At 44.9% G+C, this 19,662-nt stretch overlaps 1 long non-coding RNA gene across 1 annotated transcript; it reads left to right on the top strand.

Moving 5' to 3' along the window:
- The first annotated feature begins 16,625 nt into the window (after nt 1–16,625).
- Nucleotides 16,626–19,278, top strand: LOC138481629 (uncharacterized). Its single transcript, XR_011274295.1, has 4 exons — nt 16,626–16,704; nt 16,842–16,944; nt 18,177–18,311; nt 18,522–19,278. It is a non-coding gene; the product is annotated as an uncharacterized lncRNA (long non-coding RNA).
- The last annotated feature ends 384 nt before the right edge of the window (nt 19,279–19,662 follow it).

The following is a 19,662-nucleotide window of genomic DNA, read 5'->3' as shown; positions in this document are numbered from 1 at the left end:
AGGGCAAGTTCAGTCCCTCTATGAGTGCAGAATCTGGATTGGTTATCTCCAAGCAGAAGATATTCTTCAAGGTGCCATTCAAGCTCCCGAGTGGCGACTTTGTCAAGTATCTTTAGCAAAGACTAGCAAGTTTGCTATGGATACTATGAGCGCCAACCCAAGCCATTCTTGGTCCTGTTTTCCTACCTTTACAGCCGCATTGATTATCGCTGCTACCAATGAGATGATGTCACCTTGCCCCATTGATGCCATTCCTCTACACATACTAAACTAGATTATGCCTGCCATCGCTCCGATAGTCGCTCAGGCAGTGAATCACTCATGTTCCTCCGGTGTGATCCCTCCTGCTTTAAAGCATGCCTTAGTGATCCCACTTTTAAAGAAACCATCTCTAGACCCTGATATTCCAACCAATTTTCCGCCATATCCCTTCTGCCAATTTTAATGAAACTTCTTGAGTCACTGGTTACTCCTTTGAATGGTACGCTTTTTAAAGACAACCATCATTTTGACTCCTTTCAGTCAGGTTTCCACCGAGAGCGCGGCACATAAAGGGTGCTTGTTTCTGTGGTGGAGTATTAGCCTGTCTTTATAATCAGGGTGGAGTGGGTGCACTGATTTTACTTGATTTGTCAGCAGCATTTGATACCATCGACCACTCCAAGGTTTATCTGAGGTGGGCCTTTCAGGTGCAGCTCTATCTTGGTTTCGATTTCTTTTAACCGATGACTCCCAAGCTCCATCTCTGTCCTCCTTTATGTCTGCTTCAGCTCCCCTGACATGTGGGGTTCCCCAGGGCTCGCCCTATCCCCGATTTTATTTAACGTCTACATTCAGCCCCTGGTTGGACTCATCCACTCCCACGGCCTTTGGTGCTACGCCTACACTGATGATACGTACATTATAGTCCGGCTAAATCTCTTGAACCATGATACTGTGGTTCAGGTGAGGGTTTGCCTGGAGACGGTGGGATGTTGAATGAGTGGCAACTGGCTTATGCTGAATGGGGACAAACCTGAGGTGATCGGTCCTCCCTCTGTGGCCTCACTCTCGACACCTGTTTTTGGCCTTCTGCCATTGTCTCTTTTCCTACCCCTGTGTCTGTTGCGTAAGGACTTGGGTGTGAAGCTGTCCACTTCTCCATCATCTGCAACCCAGATTAGTGCAGTCTGTCAGTCTGGTCCCTTTCAGTTTAAAATTTTGAGGAAAGAGACTTCAATTCCTCCCCTCTCACAAGCAAGCTCCTCTGGTTGCTGCTTTGAAACTTAGTACCATTGATTTTTGTAACTCTCTGTATTTAGCTCAGCCAGGGTATTTGATTAACTGCCTCCAAATTGTACGCGCGGATAGCAACCAATTCTCCATTCAGATCTCACATTTCCTCTGTACTCCGTTCTCTGCACTGGCTCCCTGTGGCTAAAGGCATTCAATTCAAATCCCTGTGCATAGGACGCCAAGCTTTTCCGGTGTAGGTGCAGAATATTTGCAACCCAAATTCCGTCCCTATGATCGACCCAGGCTTTTAACTTGGGCTGCGGGCCGTTATGGCAGGGTTGGCCCACCCTTGAGGTGTATTTCGCCTTATTGCTAGTCCTTGCCATTTTATGGATGGTAGTAGCATTATAACAGTGCATAAAAATTGCAATCCCAGGCACACCCAAAAGCCTAAACCATTGGGTTTGCCAATTCAAGTTTACCATGTAATCTATATCTGTATTCCTAATCACCGAACACTGTCTTCCAACTGTTTAGCACATTATGTATTTGCTCTATTCTGTTTTAGAACCTGATATACCTGGTATTATTTATGTAAATGCATGGCATTCAGATTTCGGTATAGTTAGTGCTTCTATATATATATATATATGTGCTGAATAAAATCTTTAACAAAACTATAAACACTTGTTGAATATGGTCAGACATTGAACACACATGTAGAAGTACAGTTTAGAGATAATTACATCTATGCTATCCATCTCTACATACCAAAAATCAGCAGTTTTGCCACTTGGCAGCAACTGTGACCTTTACTAAACCTAAGCTTTTATCAGGATATAAATCAACTCCCCTGAAGACACCCCATAGGTGCAGATTTTGTTTTCCAAATAAAATGTCCCGGCACACCCTATAGAATTTACTTGTGACTGAGGGGTGGCGGCGGGTCGAAAATGAAGTAATGTTGGAGATTCTACAAACCTGTTACCGTAGGAAAAGTCTTCATTCGATTAAAGACACAAAGGCCAGCCTTATGCTTCTCTTTTTATGCGGTAGCTCATGAAGCAATGTTAAAAACAACAATATCACACTAAATTTCCCATCGCCACCCCGTGCCACCTGACTCAGTAGACTCTGTCCACCCCTCTGCTCCCCGCCACCCTGTACAGCTGTACCCCACCTCCTTGCCCCTCTGTATCTATATATCGGTTCTGCTGTCACCTCTGAAAAGCGCTCTGTTGCTTCTCGAAGCCCGATCCGCGCTCAATAAATACCATAATAATAATAATAATAATAATAATAATAATAATAATAATAATAATAATAATGATGTCCCTTGTTTCCTTGGAAAATAGAAGTCCAGAGAAAATGTAACCATCTGCATCTTTATGATCAAACTCCCTCCCTCTTTCTTTGAAGTGCGAACAGAGTTGTGTTGGACCGAAGATGTGAACACCGCAAACCAGAAAGACTCAAACTTCAAACTCTGTCGACCAGTTCGCCGGTAAAGAGAAGAAATGTGAGGTGCCATCATTCCATAACAGCCTCGGATGCTTGACCTCTAATCCATTAAGAGAGAGACAACATCAGCACGAGAAAGGGAGAGCAGCTTATAATACACAATGATATCAAGGTAACTAATATCTACTGTTGGCGAGAAAAGGGAGTGGGATAATGAAGAAATACAAATTGGTATCCATAGAAAAACCAAGCAACCAAATACCTTGTTCGCCCTCAAAAATTGACACAGCCGAAGGACCATGTTTACGTCCAAAGGTGGATTACAGGTTGACAGGAGACATAACAATATGCTTGCCTTCAAGCAAACACCAGACCAGAGGATGCTCTCCAACATGAGTCCCATTGAGCAGTGCCGGTCCGGCAGATATACCGTAGCATTGGGTATTGCCCGTCCTCTGCACTTTACCCTCATTAAGGCTGACCAGGAAATTCAGCATGATTGTTAAAGGGACTGGAATGAGAGAAGGGTTCTCTCCACGAATAGTGACACCAGATGTGCCAGACCAACCTACAGCATCAGTATGTGGAGGGAGCCAAAGAACCCAAAGAACCCCTAACAAGTTACTCAGTCTCTCTGGGAAAAGTCCAGGACACTCCAGCATGGCTGGCAATCCGTCAGCCCAACACTATCAAGGCACCGGTCAGTGCCGCAGGGTGAGGCTTCTCCTGAGAGAGCCTCAGGGGAAGCTGGCTCTGAGAAAGTTGGATTGGAAAATATGAAGAAAGCTCCAGCAGAACTGGAAATCAAATTTGCAAACAGATGCATAATCATTGCCAGCTTTCTCATCTAGGCAGAATTCCTGCCAGCATTCATGCGCTCATGGTGAATGGGAGAAAGGCCTACTGAATGCCTGAATTCAAGGAATCAGGGAAGGCCTCCGAGGTTGCTGCCCTAGGATCCTGTCCTCATCTCAAGAAACAAGATATCTGTGTATTGAATGGAGAGGAATGGGATCCAAGAGGAGTCCCAACTTCTGAAACAATGCTTCATCCAGGAACCAATCGCTCAAGTCCACCAAATATCTGTTGTTTCAGGCTGACACCACATTTGACTAGCCTATTATGTGCTTTGCCATCACCTCCAGCTGCCTCTCCAGGCAACAGTCTAATAAAAACTAGGAGGGCACCGATTGACGCCAAGTATAAGGGGCAAACATAAACCCATAAAGAAGTGATACACAGGGAAACAACTAAATAAATCCGCTGAGATACCACCAAACGGAATTACTGTTACAGCTACTTGGTCTGGCAGTATTACCACTGGATTACAAGTGGCAGTGTTAGTCCTCATTTAATTGGAGTCCATAGGACTCCATGGGTGATTTTGGTGGAATTACTGCAGTGGTAATTCTGCAGATGGTAAATCCACTGAAATTTGGTGGAAAGGTGACAGATTTACCTCCAGTTCATCCTTTTTACACTAAACTCGTAGTTAGTTGGTGCGCTTATGCTGCGGTATATGGTAATACAGCTGTATTCACCACACTGCCCAACTTGTAATGAGGCCGATTCCATTGTTCGAGGGGGATACTGGCGCTCAGTTTGGGGCTGGTAACTAACAGTGTGGCATGTTTTGTTTCCAGGGAGGAAGGGTGGCCCTAACGACCTGGAGGTACAGGTTAACCCCACAACACTTCCACTGAGAAAATAAATGTTCTCTTCAGGGATTATGGTCAGTACAAGCTGTACTGTTTGGATGGAGCATGATACAGTAAACCACTTTACTATAGAGTGTTTTTCTCTCTTTAGCTGGACACTGGATACTTTATAGTATGTCTCTCCCTCCCACACTCTGACACTAACACCCTACGTTACGCATCTCAATGGCCCTCATTACGACCCAGGCGTTGGACCATGGTTCTAATAGCACCATGGTCCATGCCGGTAACTTACCGACTCTGCCATGGCGGAATGGGGAATTACCGCCCCATTCCGAGGTTGGCGGGGCAGTAATTCCCCATGCCGCCATGGCCCTTCCCCATTCCCATTTTGCCCCATAGGGCTCAATGGGAATCGGGAAGGCGCTAAGTACGGTGCCGCAAATTGCGGCACCGTACTTAGCACCAAGGTCCCTTTGCAGGCGTTAAAGTGCCACCTGCAAAGGGACCTCGTAATCAGGCGTTAAGGGTTTAACGGCGCCGCCACCTTTTACGGCGCCGTTAACCCCTTAACGCCTGGGTTGTAACGAGGGCCAATGTCTTTCTCTCACCACAGTATGTTCCTCTTATACTGTGCTGTATAGTGTATAATGCAAACACCTTTACATGATGGCATCTCAGTGGCGGTAACCTATTCTTTTCTCTTTGTTCATCAGCCAATAGGGAGCCCTTAATCCTGGTTAAACTGGCACCTGTGACGATTTTGGAGGAGAAATTACAGAGTAAGAAGTAAAAACGGCAGGCTGCCACTAGAGTTGTGTTTTTTTTCCGGCCCCTGGCCTTAGGGAATCACCGGGGCATGGCGTGAAGCCAGGCGCCGGAAAATGTAACTCCCCATTCCCATTCGAGTCCCATAGGACTCAATGGGAATGGGGAGGATGGAAGCACTGGCACCTTGTGCAACAGTATCCTAACACGAAGAGGTTGAGGGAAAAGATGAGTCACCATAAGACCCTCACATTAAGGGCGGAACCCTTGTCAAGCAAAGAACAGAGCTGGTGACTCCAAAAATATACCGTTATTTCAACAGGGTGCACCTGAACCAACCATCGATCTGGAATACTTTTTTTTGTATATTTTCTTAAAAGGATTTTTATTTCAAACTCATTTGCATTATATTGGTTTGATACAATAACATAGTTAATTCATCACTCATGGATTTAATCAATAGAGGGAAAAAGTTATATAGTTAAAAGGCTATAGACAAAACATTCGAGAATAACCACATCGTGTACGGCCAAGACAGTGTGATTACATAGCTTGGACCAGTACACAGAAGATTCAAAACAGATCAAAATCTATATACTGAAAAACAACCAGAATTAGTTCTTCATTAGAATACCCACCCACTCGTGACATTCATACCAATCATCCTCATTCGTAAAACATTGTTCATTCATTCATACAACAATTAAATTTCAACATTGCATAAAAACCAGCCCAACATGTTTCTTTCCTATTACGGGTTTACTACATGGAAATTCTTCCGAGGCAATATCAAAAGTGGGAAAATATAATCGATGCAGAAATTCATAAAATGTTCTGAGAAAGAGAAATTCAGACGGACACTGTCAATGTGTCAATTTCACTTGGTTCCCAAAGTCTGATTATGTTGGATTCATCATGCAACAGTGCCAGTGACAGTGCTTCCGTCAAAGTCTGTGAGCGGCTGCCGTCCTGCCCGCCAGGTCTGACCTGGCGGGCGGGGCAACAGCCGCTCACAGAACTCAGAGTGTGCCGGTCCGCTAACAACGGTGCTGGTACGCTTACTGGCACCATTGTTATCGGACCGGCACACTCGTAATGAGGGTCTAAGTCTCTTATCCCAAATCCAGGGGGGCTTTTAATGGATAGTGTTATATTGTGTGCATCTATTGTATGTATAATGTCTACATTCAAAGTTGTACATGCCATCAGTCACTGCTTTACCGAAGCAGATCTATACATGTATATATTCAAAGATGTTTGTTGATGTTCAAACTGGGCCTCTTGCCCAGGCTCTTGGATTATAACCTAATAGAATGTCAGTCATTTATATAGGGAGGTCTCTGTGCGAAGCACAGGCAGTTGATGCAGCCTGTTTGTAGAGAGGGGCATTTAGATGAATCCTAATAAAAGAAGATAGAAAACCATTGGATGTGGACGTATCTTAGTCCAAAATACAACATTTGCTGATGAGCTGGAGCGTGCCCCTCTCCCCACCTTTAAGTTCTCAGCTGGGAATGTTCTGTTGCTTTTAGCCGTTCTGCACTTGTCCTTTGGCATCGGGTTGCAGCCGCTGTCTCTCTGACATCCTCCGGATTATTGGCAGCTCATTTCCAAGCCTTTACTGTGCCATTTACTGTTTGCATCCAATCTTGATATATATCCGATTGAAGAGCCACTAAAGCGCGAATAGTGCCATCTCGCCAATGGGACCTTTCCCGCCTGCTCAGCTTTCTGAAAAAGGAGTGAGTGGACATTTCCCAGCCCCTTTTGTGAAGCACAGGCAGTTGATGCAGCCTGTCTGTGGAGAGGGGCATTTAGATGAATCCTAATAAAAGAAGATAGAAAACCATTGGATGTGGACTTACCTTATTCCAGAATACAAACATATAGTTACACAAATACTGCTTTAAGTCTTCATGTGCATATGAACCACTTGGACAAGCCCTTGGGAAAAAAGGTATAATAGAGAAGAACATACATAGCTGGGTAAGACAGAAGCATAATATTAGCACCAGTAGCAGTGCATGATTTACATCTTACCGTGCATGCCAGGTCCTTACATCCACCACCAATTCAGTCTAAATTCCCACCTGGGGCTGTGCCAGGGTTTACGGCAGAGAATAGTGCTGTACCTGAAGCAGGGCTCTGGAGAAAGTTGGATGCCTGTGCTTTAGTGCAAGAGAAACTACTACCCCTGAGCATCTGACTCGCTTACTAATGGATACCATGTTGTCTTGGCTCTACCATCCAGAGTGTCTATGTACCAATATGTATAACCATTTCTGTAAACTATTTTATTTATTTATTGTTTTAGGTGCTTATGTAATAAGAAAATACTGTTTGAAAGCACCCACGGGGCAGGGAGGGAAATACATTAAAACACAATATTTAAAAACAGAGGGGGGAGAAGGAAACCTACTCTGCATTGTGAGTATTCAGAACGTGCAAGTGCATAAAGGAAGAGGGAAGAGGTGGTAAGTGCTGTGGGGTCTGAAATTGAGGGAGAGCCATAGACGAAGTGCTAGGAATTTTGGGTGCTACACAGCTTGGGATGCGGGAGGAGCATAGGGTGTGCAGATGCAAAGTGCTGTGGATATACAGGAGCTGGGAAGAATTGGTGTGGGAGGTCAAGGCCCAGAGGATGCATAAGGACCAACCACACCGATTAGACTTGGGATTTGCAGAAGAGAGAAGGAGGGAAAGAGGAAGGTCTTAATGAGCTTCCGTAATTTGAGGAGATCCTGCTCGAGGCACAGAGGGAGGGGGAGGCTGTTCCAGAGGAGGGAGACCGCAGAGGAAAGTGAGCAACCCCCCAACCCCTCCGTTTAGCAAAACGCTTTACACACAGAGAGTTGGTACCATAGGAACGCAGTGGTCTAGAGGGAGAGCATTTAGTGAGATAAAGCTGAAGATAGTCTGGTCCCCGGGCCCAGACAGCCTTGCGGATGATGCAGAGGGATTTGAATTTAATCCGTGCAGCAACCGGGAGCCAGTGAAGACTTTATAGTGCAGAAGAGATGCGGTCCTGGGCTTTAGGCCCAGGATAAGTCTTGCTGTCCTATTCTGGATAAGCTGGAGGGGTGGCAGTGTTGAAGAGGGAAGGTACAGGCGGAGGCTGTTACAGTAGTTAAGTCTAGAAAGAACAAAGGCTTGAGTCACATTGATCCTCTGAGATCGAAGATGACTCCCAGCTTTCTAGCTTCAATTGAAGCTGAAGGGTAAGAGCCCATGGAGGAAGACCAGAGTGAGGGGAAGAAGGAGGGAGCAGGGGTCCCAATGGGAAGAATCTCAGTTTTACAGGCATTGAGGCAGAGATCATTGGAGGCGCTCCAGGACTGGATGGCAGATAGGCAGTCAGGGATGATGGAGGGTGCAAGAGAGTCAGCAGGGAGTCAGAAGAAGAGCTGTGTGTGGGAGTCTGAATAAGAGCTGTGTGTCATCTGCTTAACACTGGAAGTTGGAGGAGAAGGAGGAGATGAGGCGTGCAAGGAGAGCAAGGTAGATGGTAAAGAGCCAGGGGGAGAGTATCTAGCCCTGGGGGATACCACAGGTGGAGATGGAGGTAGGAGAGGAGAGGAGAAGGGGTCAAGGGGTCAAGGATGACATGGGAGGAGCGGTAGTGAGGAAGGAGGATAGCCAATCCAGTGCCAGTTCCGAGATACCAAGTGTATCATGGAGCCTTTGTATGAGGGTGGAATGGTTTACTGTGACAAATGCACAAGAGAGATCGAGAAGGATGAGGACAGCTGGAGCGTTGGAGTACTAAGATGCAAACAGTTCTTCGCAGGAATCCAGAAGAGCAGTTTCCATGACTCTGGATGCTCGAAATCCAGATTGATGGTCATGGAGGCCATCAACAAGTTCAGTGTGAGAGTTGAGTTGGGGTAAGGCCAGCTTCTCAAGCAGCTTTCCCAGGAAAGGGGTGATGGAGATAGGGTGATAGCTGGCAGGGCAGGTAGGATCAGAGGATGTTTATTTCAGGAGTGGGCACTCAAGGGAGTGCTTGATGGGAGAGGGGAAAGATCCACTGACGAAAGAGTGATTGCAGAAATCAGCAAGAGCAGGGGGGCAAGATAGCCAATGTTATCCTTGATGGTCCTGGATGAACAAGGGGAGACCTGTTTAGAAGAGACCTTCATCGAGCCGACAGCTCTGGTAACTTCTTCAGATGTGACAGGAGAGAAGGATAAACATTAGATGCTATCAATATCTTCCCTACAAAGTTTTATCACTAAATCAACAACTGTTTACACTTTCAATATTGTGTCTATTACACTGATATATATAAATACATTGAGAGTGCTCTCATTCTCTTGTTTAGCATTTCTGTATATTCATTCTCTTGTAGAGGTAATAACCGACCATGAAATACAGAATAGACAAACAACACATAGTTCTGAAAATTTGCAATAAAGTAGTTGAGTAGATGCTCAGCATCAGACTATTCTATTAATTTCTAATATGTTACAACCACCTACAACCAATTAAAAATGTGTATGAGTTGTTGGGCACAGTAACACTTATAATCATACTCACAATTGTGATAGTGTGGATTGCCAAGCCAGGGGACAGGTGAGGTTATACAGACCACCCTCTGAATAACCCATTAGGTGGAACATATTAAAAACACTGTCAAAAAGTTCATGACTTCTACGGGCAGTTAACTAGGAACAACCTAAAAAAGTGATCTACAGCCATGGTTCAAAACGTTTACAGGAAAAGTATTTGAAATCCTTGTGTAAGTATTCCTCTTGCCCTTCCTCTGTGATTTGATGGATTCTCTCATCCTGGCTAAAGGATGGTTAAGATGGATTTCTGAACTCTGACCTGGTGGGCAGAGGTTCATAAGGCCAGCCCAGTTTCTTGGAACAGGTTAACTTTCAGGACAAGCCAGACCAATCAAGGTGGCATTGGCGGCAGTCAAGACTAGGTCTCAGGAGGGGTCAGGTGACGGAAAGACCACAATGAACACACAGAGTAAAGGACACTTACAAATCACTCCCAGTCAGATGTACATATATTACAAATACAAATACATTTATTCAAGGCCTTTGAGTGTAAACAGAATAGTTATTAACAGTAACTCTTTTAAACCAACACTATCCTACTAAAATACATATATACAAAACCATGGGGCCTAAAGGGTTGATGCACGAAATGGGTCCACAACCTAGGAAAGTAAAGGAAGCAGGTAGTGCAATGACTCTTTAGGCAGTTCTGCAGTAATCACAATCCTAACTGAAAGGCAGTCTAGTCCCTAAGATGAGGGGAGCCTATTGCGCAAATGTACTTGCAATGCTAACACACGCGATTCTGCAAATGGGTGAAAACGGGGTCTCATGTAGGGTCTGTAGCAGCTCAGGAAGGTGGGTGAGGTGATGCAGAATAGTTTCCCACTATTTGTGGAGGGTCTCCCTGTGAAGGTAGAACAGGTTCCAGGAAGTAGGAATAGTTTGATGGCTCAGGCTATCTGTGGAAAGGAGAGGGGCCCTCAGGGGCCACTTGTGCATGAAATTGGATGGATGTGCTGGGGGCCACCAGTAAGGGTTGCAATTATTCTCTGACCCCTGGCGCACTCCGAACCAAACTTCAGCAGTCGAGTCCAATTTGGTTGCAGGTTCAAATGCGGCAATCTCGCGGCTTTGCGGCTTTCAGCAACAAAGTTACAGTGTTGATTCGCAAACGGGACAGTGGCGATTTCTCTGCTCCTGGTGGATGGATCAGGCCAGTTTCACTGTAGCAGGCTTCAGGGCACAGAGGGGCACAGCTGCAATGCACTTGCAAAGTTCCTCAACACGGCTGGGTGTCACGGTAACTGTGTGTACTCCGGTTTGGGCGCTCTCTCTTTACTCCAGACTTGGGAACAGCAAGTGTATGAAATTTGGTGGGAGAATGCCATGAAAACAGAGCTTGCGATGTACCAAGTTTCAACAGCCTCCTCGAAACGGTAGCGGTATCAGAGCAAATGTCCTGCACAAGCTGGTCAGCCCACAGTTTGGCACAGGGACACTTCCGAGAAGGCTTACTTGCAGGGTTTGATGAAGGTGGCGAGAATAGTTAGGCCCACTATTCCAACGGCATTCATAGCACACCAGACTTTCTGGCACCCAGGATGTGTATTGGAACCAGACAGTCTAACCCACATCCTGGAAGCACACACACATGGCATGCAGAAGCCTGTGAACGCTTGGCCTTTTGTGGAAAATGCATGCCCAAATAAGGACTGACCTGGGTCGGCTCGACGTATGGAAGGTGAAGGGGCAAGATAGCCAAAGGACAGGACAAAGAACCTTGTGGCATGGCCATTTTGGAGCCAGGCCAACTATTCATGCCAAACGCAGTTTACCGGGCAGGAAAGGGTTAAAAATACATGAAGAGATAAGCTGCCACCAGCACTGTCCAAGGCACATCTGCACTTCTCCTAAAAAATCCTTCCCTTTCAAAATTACAGGAAGACCCAAGTGCGCTATACTGGAACGTACATTGTGCACTTGCAACATATTGCAGAAAAGTTGCAAAATTGACAAGGACTAAGGGAAACAAAGTATCCAAGTACTGGCTGTCTTTAAGGGCATGTCAGTTTCCCCATATTAAAGTGAGCACAAACACCAGGGGAGTGCAGCTAAAGGCTGTACTCTTCTGGCAAAGTCAGACTATGGTGTTTAACAGCAGCGAAAAGTTGGGGGGTACACAGCTGGAGGGAAAATTACACATGAAATGGAAATCTTTCCTAACCCTCGCCCCTCCCAGACCAAGGACCGAGGGAATTAATCTACCCTTGGAAGAGCCTCATGTTCAGGTCGGTTAAACATTCTGGACAACCCATCAGCATTGCTATGTCGGGCACCTGGCCTATGCTCAATGGTGAAGTCAAAGCCTTGAAGGCTTATGGACCACCTGAGCAACTTTGGATTCTCTTCCTTCATGTTCATAAGCCACTTTAGGGCTTATGGTCAGTTTTCACAGTGAAGTGGGCCCCATAGATGTAGGGCCTCAGCTTCCTTAGGGCCCACACAACAGAGAAACACTCTTTCTCTACTGTGGACCACCAGAGCTCTCTGTCCTTTAGCTGGCGATTAATGAAGCCAATAGGGTTTTCCTTACCCTTCTCATCTACTTGTGATAGTACAGCTCCTATCCCAGTGTCAGAGGCATCTGTCTGCACAATAAAAGGTATTTGGTAATCAGGGGCCCTGAGAACAGGGGCCTGGCACAAGGAGTCTTTTATGTTATCAACAGCTAGTGTTACACATTGGGTTTGATAATCTGTCATGTGCTTAATGTATCAGCTTAACTACGTGTGTGTGTAACGGGGCCTTTCTCTCTATCTGCACTTCCGGAGTATATGGTTGCTCTCATAGACTGCGTACTACTGGTCTTGATTTTTGCCACACCCACGGATCATTATATCTAGACCCACCCTCTATATTGTTGCATACATTGTTCTGTGCATACTGCTAGCAACTGTATATTGGCACACCTATGCAATTGTGTATCTAGCTGCATCCCTATATTGTTGAATTCATTGTATTTTGCATAGTCATTGGGTAAACCCACCTAGCTATCAGTATACTCAGGCCCTTCCACCCTGCCCACTTTCACTAGTATTCTATGCAACTAACGAGTCACACCAGCTGAATTACCCCCACCAGTGACTCTTACTGCGATGTCTTCTAATGACCAGCTTACTCACTGTATCAACCATCCAACCCAACACTGGAATGTTATATTCTTTTATTTGGTCCTGTTTACTTCACCTCATAGCCCTGCATACTAGTGCTCACAGAAACCCTACCCTGCTGTCCCAGCCAAACATGACACCCCCACAGGATAGTAGCCTATCCTGCACTAAAGGCACCAACATCTATCAAGATTCAGGCCTGGCCGCATCTGCTGCCCAAGACACCACCCCATCCCTTGCCCCACACCATTCCTTCCTAAAACAGCAGCCTTCCCAACCACAATTAACAATACTGCTACCACCTCGCTAACTGTCCCTACAGGCGCAGGAGGCACACATTTTACCTTCACTTCACGCCACCCCATCCTAGTAAGCTTTGCCAACCCTCTGACCACTTTCAACCGCACTTCCCCATGCCTCAGATCCATGTGTCGGATGCGACTAAGCTCTAGATCCCATTTTACACCCCTGTATTCACAAGTCCTATATTGGGGGCCACCAGGAGACTTAGACTCTCCTCTCGCACTCACCAGCGCCCTGCCGTTATTGGGAAACAAAGTAGCCCACCAACCAACAATCCCTGTACCTCTAACAACAACCCACATAGGACACGTATTTTCCTACCCCACAAACTTACCACCTTGACTATCACAGGTCAACCCAAATCCCAATATTCCCATGCCAAAGACCAGCCTACCAACACAGTACATGCAGTTCCACCTACCACACCCTGCTTACACCCTGCTTACACCCTGCTTACCCTGCTATCACAATTCCTCGCACAACACTCACCTGAAAGGAGCATTACTGAATGTACGTTTCCTAGGTGCATGACCTTATCCTGGAACACCAACTTGACTTCCTAGCAATGACTGAAACCTGGCTGCATCTAGTCTCCGTACCACTACTGACTCTAGCAATTCCATAACACTACACCATTCTCAGAACTGACTGCCAAGATGCTATGAGAGTAGCCATTATTGCCAAAACCTCCGTACAGTTCTGAGCCTGCAACATAGATAAAATAGACGGCTACGAGCTTCTAGCCCTCAAACTTACCACTGACCCCAATACAACCCTCAATTTCCTCATGATATATAGAGCACTGAGTTCCTTGAACCATCCGGATATAGATATCCCCTTACTTGTTACCCCCCTCCTTAAACCCACAACTAAATTCATATTATTAGTAGACACAAACTGGGTTTCTATGACGTTCATGATCATAAAGCCACAGCCTTCCACACTGCATTACTAGAAATGCAGATCTCCCAAATTGTCAATGCACCCACCCACACCAAAGGCAGAATCCTAGATTGGATTCTAACCCTGAACACTAAAGTATCCTTGGAAGACATCCTAGAAATCTCCTGATCGGACCATTCATTAGTATCCTTCAACGTAAGCATAAAAGCCCAAGAATCTACTTTACCACCACCCATCCCTATACTGGTGAGAAATTCATGTAAGCTCACACCAGAAAACTTGACCCCAGTCCTCAATAAATTATTAGAGGCACAGCCTAAAATGAACTCCAATCCTGATAGCATATCCCTATTCTACCATTCTTTCCTGAAAACAGCTATCAACGAAGTAGCCCCACTCAAGTCCAAATTACCCAGAGCTAAACGTAGTAATTCCAGGTTTAATGACAAACTTATTGTACTCAGAAGAAAAAAAAGAGCATTAGAACATCTAACCAGAAATAACCCTTCCAATGAGTCTAAAAAGGAGCTCCAGCTGTTATCACAAAAATTCAAGCTTGCAGTTATTTCACATAAAGCTAGTTCCCTGAACCTACGCATTACTAATGCTTTGTCCAACAGTAAAGAACTGTTTGCAATTCTTAGAGAATTGGAAACACCAATCCAGCCTCTGAGTCCAGCTATTAGGATTATGTGACAATTTACCCATAGGCCAGTTCCTAAGGGTAAGAAGAAACTGCTCCAATATGAGTGATTTTGTTAAGGAGGGAAAATACCTTAAACAACACCTGAAAACAATGGGGCTACCCAAGAAAAATAATTCATTCGGTATACAAGCGGGCACAACATGCTAATAGAGACAGGTGCCTTCATCCTGAAAGTGAAATCCAAGAAGAGAGAATGACATGTGTAAGCACTTTCAGCCCGATCAGTAATGGGCTACGTAGAATTATAAAAAAACACTGGCATATTCTATCAACTTCAGAATTTTGTCCAGCTATACCCAGATTTGCCTTTAAAAGACAAACAAATTATAGAGACATTTTGGTCCACACATATCCTAAAAAACAGGTTTCTCAACAACAAACAACACTATGGCACTTGCCACCTGTGACTGGGCATTTTAAATGCGGCCAGTGTTCAGTATGTTCCCTCCCCAGCAACTTGAAAACCATTGAGCTCAATGGCAAGATGTGGGAACTGCGCAATTTTTCAAATTGCTCCACAGACTGGCCCGATTATGGCATTAAATGCCCTTGCAATCTACTATATATAGGTAAGACCAGTAGACCTGTAGAACAACAAATCTGTGAGCACAGGTCGTGCCTTAAAAATAAATTGACAAAAAGCCACCAGTTGCATACTATGAGGTGAAAGAACATACACATACTGATGTTTCATGGCTTGTGATTCAGAAAATTCAACCAACAGAAAGAGGGGGCAACAGAGAACTCATGTCGAGTCATTGCGAACAACGTTGGATTTACACCCTCAACACTGTGGGCCTGATCACGGCTTTGGGCTAAAGCTGGTGGTATTACCACCGGCGGTATTAGCCCTACCGCCGAACTCCCTGGCACTAATAGCGCCGGATCACGAGTTCAGCGGTAATGTAATTCCCCATTCCCCATTGAGCCCATTCGAGAATGCCCCATTCTCCATTGGGCTCAATGGGGAACATTCGCGCTCTTACCGCCGGCGGATTTCCCGCCGTCGGTTATAGCACGAATTTTCGGCGGATTTCCCCCCAGCCAAGAGCTGGGGCGAAATCCGCCAAAGTCCTGATTTGGCAGACCCTTAAATCCGGCGGTAATAGCGTGACCGCCGGATTTAAGGGTTACCGCCAAAGTCTTGATGAGGCCCTGTGAGTCTAGGCCTGAATTCACTGATTGAGTGCAATACTCTTCTGTTTTAATCTGCAAATCTGTAGCGTGTTTCCCTGGCACTGTGCCTCATCTGAGGGATCTTTCAATTTAGCGTGTGCTGTACTTAGCTGCTTTATTAGTACATACATCAGCCAGCACATGTATGTGACATTTGGGGCCTCATCACGAGTTTGGCTGTAACCCTTAAATCCGGCGGCAGCGCTATTACTGCCGAATTTAAGGGTCCACCAAATCAGGGCTTCGGCGGATTTCTCCCCAGCTCTGAGCTGGGGGGAAATCCTGCCAAAAGTTGCGCTATTACCACCGGCGTGAAATCCTCCGGCGGTAAGAGCATGAAAATTCCCCATTGAGCCCAATGGGGAATGGGAATTCCCGGATGGGCTCAGTGGGGAATGGGCAATACCCGTTTCGCCAAACTCGTGATCCCGCGCTATTAGCGCCGGGAGGTTTGGCGGTAGGGCTATTAATGCCGGTGCTAATAGCGCCTGCGTTACCGCCCAATCCGTGATGAGGCCTGGTCCTCTCTCTGTCCACCTTTAGATGAGGCTCAATATGTTATTATTATTTGAAATATTTCCTGAAATATACGGCCCCAACATCCTTCCTGCAACAATTCGTCTCTGTGTTCACTTTCTCTTTTCTGGGCCACTGCACCTTTAAATAACTTTTATTTTTTTAAGAGGTCAGGTGACACAAGTGCGCACTGCAGTACCACGTAGCCCGCATTTGCCTGCCTTATATAAACGAGTCCCATCTTTTCCTTAGCGCTGTTGCACAACGCAAGGACCCTAGACGAAAGTTTTGCGGCCGTCATGACTGTATGAAAACAGGTAAGCTCGGATGTTCGCTTCTCCGTGTTACTTTCTGTACTACGTCAGTTGCTGTGCTGGTTATTTAGAGATTGTCGCATGCATGCGTGATTCTAACGCCTTTTGTCTCTCATTTTGTATTCTTCTGGGGCTGACAGTGTTTGCATTGACGTACCGCAGTACATGAGACACGGTCATCAGTTTATTACCGAAATCTTCAATCTAGGCAAGATGGAAATATATTATTCTTGTGCCTTCCTAGTAAGTACCTAAAACCATCTACTTTATTTAAATAGATCTTTTTTCAATGAGCATTCAACATTGGGCCTCATTACGACCCAGGCGGTAATTTACCGCCTGGGCCGTGACTTTACCACCGTGGCGTAAACTACGTTTACGCCACGGTGGTAGGCGGACTTACCGCCCCATTCCGAGGTCGGCGGGGCGGTAAGTCCCCAATCCCCATTTACCCTTCCCCATTCCCATTTTTGCCCCATAGGGCATAATGGGAGTGGGGAAGGCGTTAATTACGCCACCGTAAATTACGGTGGCGTAATTAACTCCATGGTCCCTTAGCGCCATGGATTTTAACACAGGTGTTAAAACCTCCATGGCGCTAAGGGACCACGTACTCAGGCGGTAAGGGTCGGCGCTGTTTACGCCGCCGTAAACCCCTTACCGCCTGAGTCGTAATGAGGGCCACTGACACCTAGGGCCTCATAACGAGTTTGGAGGTAGCCATGGAGTTATTAGCTCCATGGCTGCCTCCAAACCGGGCTCCATTACCGGGTTCCTGCAATGGGGACTCACTGGGTCATTCCGACATAGGAGGACCCGGTAAGTCCTCCTTGCAGGAACTATTCCCCATTGCCATTTGAGCCCCCATAAGGCTCAATGGGAATGGGGCGGGAGGTAACAACGGGCACATTACAAGTGTCCCGTTGTTACCTCCCTCTTTCCCTCGAGGGACCCATCCGGGTCCCGCAAAGGGAAACTTGTAATAGGCGCTTGCGTAATGAAGGGGTCCGGTCCCGTACCGGCCCCCTTCATTACAGGAGCACCAGTGTCGTAATAAGGCCTCTAGTGTCCGTTTGCACCTTCTATCTACAGCTTTCCAACTTTTGAAAAGTGCCATTTGTCAACTGATTGAGAAGCTGCCTTTGAGACAAAGTATCAGGCTTTCCATTCTGAGTAACACCGAATAGCAATCGAGGTAATTCTCTTTCTTTTAAAAAAATACAGTTCCTTGTTCTAGGCAATAAATAGGCATAGAAATTTAATTCCCTGGCTACACAATTTTATGTTTATGAAGAATAGAACTGTCTCCTCCAGATGCCCTTGTAAATATACTAGGCAAGCACGGGAACTGTAGTGATGTATAATATTAACACAAGTATTTAGACATCTGTATATCCAGAATAAGTAGGTTGCTCATCAGCAATGGGCCATTAATCGGTCCCCCTAATAAGGAAATCATTACTATTGCATTGTAGGTCTAAGAGAATGTCTCTCCTGCCACAGTGAAGAAGTAGAACATTTTTCCATCAACATGCATGGATCTTTCACCTAAAAGAAATTCACAGTATTGGCTCAAATAATGCCATTAGCATCTCATGTTGCTTGGAGATGTAAGTAAGAGTTTGTCGTTGTTTTTTGTTTATGTTTTAAGTCACTGTAACTGAATATGCATGGATCATAAAGCAGAAAATCTAGAATAATACATTAGAGCCTGTCCATATCATGCTAGGTATTAAGTAACAATTGCATGACGTGTTTAATATACTTGTAACTATTATGTTTCTTTTTCCTATTTACAATGAAGTTTTCTTGTTTTATAGATCAGTGATGTTGTGTACATCATTCAATGGAGGAAATCATTAATTTGAAGAAAAGTAGAAGAAATGCCCTGTCTTGAAGAAGGCCTGTATGACTGTTTGAAAAGACACTAGGGATAGTGTCTAATATAAAGCTGTGGCCGAAACATGTCGACGATCTGAAAAAAGACCACAAATAATCGTAATCTTCTAAGCTACCCTTTGCATAGTAATGCTCACTTAGTGACATACACCCCTTTATAATCTGTGTTTTAGTTTTGTGCTAACTGTGACGTCAATGTATTGAATATGTCCAGTTTCTTAACAATCATTTTAAATTTGTCTAACACCTAATAATAAATCAAGTATAACTACATAATTGTGGCTCCTACCTGTTTCTCTATGACCATGTCAAAAAAGTGTTAACAATGTCTCGAACATGTATTGTCTGTTTGTCAAGTATAGTGGAAAAAAAAACCTCCAACCTCTAACCTCAGGCAGTTAAGAGAGGGGAAATCAATTTTCTGTTCTCTGTTTATATAGCCATAATAATTCTCCCTCGTTGAGAATTGATCCCCCGAAGTCAAAAAATAGTTCCACACTGATGAACAAAAATGACTGTAGAAGTTCAACTTGTATTAGTTGTACAGTGTTTTTGATCAAATTGATAGCCCCTGATGAATTTCCACACATTAATTGACTAAGAGTATTAGGAAAGAAACATGTTGGGTTTTTTAGAGTTTTTTAATGTATTTGTTATGAATTGTGTATGATGAGAATGGTATGAATGGTGTGAGAGATGAGTAGTGTTTCTGAATTAACCAATGTAGAAGCAAGTTTTGCACAGCTCAAGTCACTTTACTGTATAGGCATTCCAAAAGATTTGGTTTTGCTTTTCCTAGTTATTGTACTATCTGTTTTTTCTGCACTGTAACAATGTCAATTGGAATGATGATTTTTCAAGTATCGCTATGATTTTAATCACGGTTATAATTATATTAAAATATGTATTTTTTCAAATCCAGTATGTGTTTAGACTGATCAATTGTTCGTTCAAGGCTGGAGTAGTGAGGATCTTCCTCTTATAACTGGCAGTATGGCCACAAGCGTTTTGTTAAAGGTGTCCAACCTGTCTTGAGGGATCGATTGTTGGTGTCTGTTTCCT

The sequence above is a fragment of the Ambystoma mexicanum genome, chromosome 5p, assembly GCF_040938575.1.
Source record: "Ambystoma mexicanum isolate Mex_15411 chromosome 5p, UKY_AmexF1_1, whole genome shotgun sequence".
Classification (NCBI taxonomy): Eukaryota; Metazoa; Chordata; class Amphibia; order Caudata; family Ambystomatidae; genus Ambystoma; species Ambystoma mexicanum.
This window is presented reverse-complemented; position numbering and strand designations above follow the sequence as displayed.